Consider the following 4,366-nt stretch of genomic DNA (forward strand, 5'->3'; position numbering starts at 1 on the left):
TCTGCAAATGGCAATGGAGCTGTGTCATCCGAATCTCTGTCCCCATTTAAACCAAGACCTGTCAATTTATCCGAAATCTCCTCATCTCTCTCCAACAAGTCTACGTCTTCCGTAAGTGCCGCAACTCGGGTTTCGGTATTGTCACATTTAGTAGTTAACTGTTCACACTGTTGCGTTAAGTTATTTATTCTGTCATTTGGTACGGATTCCTCGATTTTCTCAAATATTTCTTCCTTATCGTGTGCGCGTTGTAAATTTAACTCTGAAAATTTTTGTACTATCACGCGATCTTTTTCTTCCCATTCTCTGTCCTGTTCCTCTTGTCTGATTTCTGTTGAAATTAAACTATTATTGTGAGCATTCAAAATCGGTTGTACTTCTTCTCTAATTTCTTTCTTTGATTCATCATTCGTATTTTTGAAACATGTCCCTATTCATGAGCATAACCGTGTTGTCATTGCTTTCATCTCAGTTCTAATTGTTCCCATCTCAGCTTTCATCTCGGTTCCAAATGTTTCTATTTGTGAGCCTAACTGTATTGTCAAAGTTTCCATCTCCGTGTTAAATCTTCTTATTTGTGATCCCAAATTTAATATAGCGCCCATCAACTGCTCCATCTCTTCTGTCGTTAATCTCGTATTCTGAGAATTTTTCGATTGTGAAAAATTTTGAACTGTTTCCGGACTATTTTCCCTACTTATTAAATTATTTTCAACTTCATTATTCATGATACTGTTTTCCTCTGTTGGCGAGTTCGCCATGTTAACAATTTCGTAATTCTCACTATTCATCATTTTTGCCTTTTTCATTGATCGCATAATCATTTACAAAACATACAAAACTCGTCACTGTACCAAAATTACACACAATGACACTTTATCTCCAACAATACCATTCACACGAAATGCTTCCCTCAAGCACGATTAACGAACAATTGAAATAATTGCACTAAATTATCAAACCCGTAGACAAGACAACAGAAATGAAATTTTGTAAAATAAATACCATTAGAAGAATGCCAATTACCAAATCTACACATGCAAAATAGACTACAATTACTAAACTACAAATTACTACAACAATACTACTGTCTACTATTTTTTACAATCAGAAGATTCCAAGAGACGATCCGAAGCAGCGGTCGCCACGTGCATGGGGGCTTAATTAAAATAGAATGCAAATACTTTTAATTTTTTGATTTAGTAGCTGTCTGTCCGATTACGAAGTCTCGTAAACGGTTGGCCCTGACTAGTATTATTACGCAATCTGACTGCATAGAACAACAACAAAGAATGAAATGGAAATTTTCATTAACACAATTAATTAATTAAGTCCCCAGCAATTATAAAACCTACGAAACCAAAGCACAAGTGTAACTGTTCTGTGTGTGGAAGTATGACTCAACGTACGCATCTGGCACGGTTCTTCTTCAACAACACAAGAAATTTTAAATATCATTTATACTGAATTAATTAAAGGAAATAGAAATACATTAATTACTCAACAAATCCAGAATTACACTCTAATACGAGAACACAAGCCAGATGCTTTGTTGACTGAACCTGTAATGACGCATTATTTAAGACACTGAAATAATGAAAAAAAAAACACGGAATATTTTACCTTCATATATATTGACGAAAAGCACTCTGATCAATACAGTATTTCCATTCGAACCATCTGCTGTCTAGCCCATCAAACAACTGCATAAAACATGGAACAACATCTCGACAAACACTGCCCACTAGCACATCTCAACACACACTGACTACTACGAGTCCTCGACAAGCACTGCCCACTACGACATCTCAATAATCACTGCCAGTGGAGGCGGCGGAACAATACTCTCTAGCGCGATCTCTGGCGCTGTGGCTCAGTGTAGCCACCTTTCAACAGGAATCATGAAGATTTTGCTTCAAGCTTGGGGAGACAGCTAAAGCAGGAATTTCAGGAAGGTAGTTAGACCTCCACATCTCTAGAACTTTATCCAATACTATATTGTTAGGAAATACACTCCTGGAAATTGAAATAAGAACACCGTGAATTCATTGTCCCAGGAAGGGGAAACTTTATTGACACATTCCTGGGGTCAGATACATCACATGATCACACTGACAGAACCACAGGCACATAGACACAGGCAACAGAGCATGCACAATGTCGGCACTAGTACAGTGTATATCCACCTTTCGCAGCAATGCAGGCTGCTATTCTCCCATGGAGACGATCGTAGAGATGCTAGATGTAGTCCTGTGGAACGGCTTGCCATGCCATTTCCACCTGGCGCCTGAGTTGGACCAGCGTTCGTGCTGGACGTGCAGACCGCGTGAGACGACGCTTCATCCAGTCCCAAACATGCTCAATGGGGGACAGATCCGGAGATCTTGCTGGCCAGGGTAGTTGACTTACACCTTCTAGAGCACGTTGGGTGGCACGGGATACATGCGGACGTGCATTGTCCTGTTGGAACAGCAAGTTCCCTTGCCGGTCTAGGAATGGTAGAACGATGGGTTCGATGACGGTTTGGATGTACCGTGCACTATTCAGTGTCCCCTCGACGATCACCAGTGGTGTACGGCCAGTGTAGGAGATCGCTCCCCACACCATGATGCCGGGTGTTGGCCCTGTGTGCCTCGGTCGTATGCAGTCCTGATTGTGGCGCTCACCTGCACGGCGCCAAACACGCATACGACCATCATTGGCACCAAGGCAGAAGCGACTCTCATCGCTGAAGACGACACGTCTCCATTCGTCCCTCCATTCACGCCTGTCGCGACACCACTGGAGGCGGGCTGCACGATGTTGGGGCGTGAGCGGAAGACGGCCTAACGATGTGCGGGACCGTAGCCCAGCTTCATGGAGACGGTTGCGAATGGTCCTCGCCGATACCCCAGGAGCAACAGTGTCCGTAATTTGCTGGGAAGTGGCGGTGCGGTCCCCTACGGCACTGCGTAGGATCCTACGGTCTTGGCGTGCATCCGTGCGTCGCTGCGGTCCGGTCGCAGGTCGACGGGCACGTGCACCTTCCGCCGACCACTGGCGACAACATCGATGTACTGTGGAGACCTCTCGCCCCACGTGTTGAGCAATTCGGCGGTACGTCCACCCGGCCTCCCGCATGCCCACTATACGCCCTCGCTCAAAGTCCGTCAACTGCACATACGGTTCACGTCCCCGCTGTCGCGGCATGCTACCAGTGTTAAAGACTGCGATGGAGCCCCGTATGCCACGGCAAACTGGCTGACACTGACGGCGGCGGTGCACAAATGCTGCGCAGCTAGCGCCATTCGACAGCCAACACCGCGGTTCCTGGTGTGTCCGCTGTGCCGTGCGTGTGATCATTGCTTGTACAGCCCTCTCGCAGTGTCCGGAGCAAGTATGGTGGGTCTGACACACCGGTGTCAATGTGTTCTTTTTTCCATTTCCAGGAGTGTAATTTCTAAAAACTTAAAAGAAAATGCAGAGCAGTACACGCAGATAAACAGTACCAACATGAGGTGGGAAGCTAGATCTCCAAAAAAGATTATATAATATGGGAAAATACATTTTATTTATTATTCTTTAAACAAGCAAATTCCACTAAGCTACGAATTAATTAAGAAGCACGGACACAGCATTAAATCGCATTTCCATACGGAGCTGGACATTCATCTTCATGAATGTTGTTTATTTTTCCGTTATGAAATCTTTTTTACCTCAGTATGCCCGACTGGGATCATGTTTTCCATTCTTTCTTTGTTATTTTCTGTTTCGCTAATACCTCTTCATTTTCTCCCCATGCTGTGCTTTCTTTCTTTTTCCATTTTGATCTCAGGTCCTTATTTATATTTCCTTGGAAGCTTTCTATATTTAGTATTATGTTCCTGAAAGGTTTGAATCTGTTATTTACATTTCTTTAAAATGGTTTCTTTGCAGTCCTTTTCGTATTTCTATGACCCTTGCTATATTTTTTTTTCTTTTGCCAGATGTAAAGTCAGATTTGTTTCATTCGTTGAGGTATCCAAAGAAGTTTATCCCCATTGGTTGTGATTATTTCTCCATATTTTGGTTAACCTCCCCATTACTGTTTATTTTCTAATCATCCGAAGTTTGTATTGCACCCATTGTCTTGTGATCATCCGTCTTTCAAACATGTATATTCTTTCCAGCCTATACAGTATCCGGCCACATTAATATGACCACCTATCAAAGACCAGAGTAAACATCTATTGCAGTGCTGATCACAGAGATATGCAGGAAGAGATTCAGTGAAAATGTGGATGATACCGACAGGGATGTGGAGCCTTGCTGACTCCAGTGCGGTTGCCAGTAGCCCCAGGGATCTCGTACGAGGATCCGTGGCCAGAACAGCCAGATAGAGGTAGTT

The sequence above is a fragment of the Schistocerca nitens genome, chromosome 8 (assembly GCF_023898315.1).
Source record: "Schistocerca nitens isolate TAMUIC-IGC-003100 chromosome 8, iqSchNite1.1, whole genome shotgun sequence".
NCBI classification, from domain to species: domain Eukaryota; kingdom Metazoa; phylum Arthropoda; class Insecta; order Orthoptera; family Acrididae; genus Schistocerca; species Schistocerca nitens.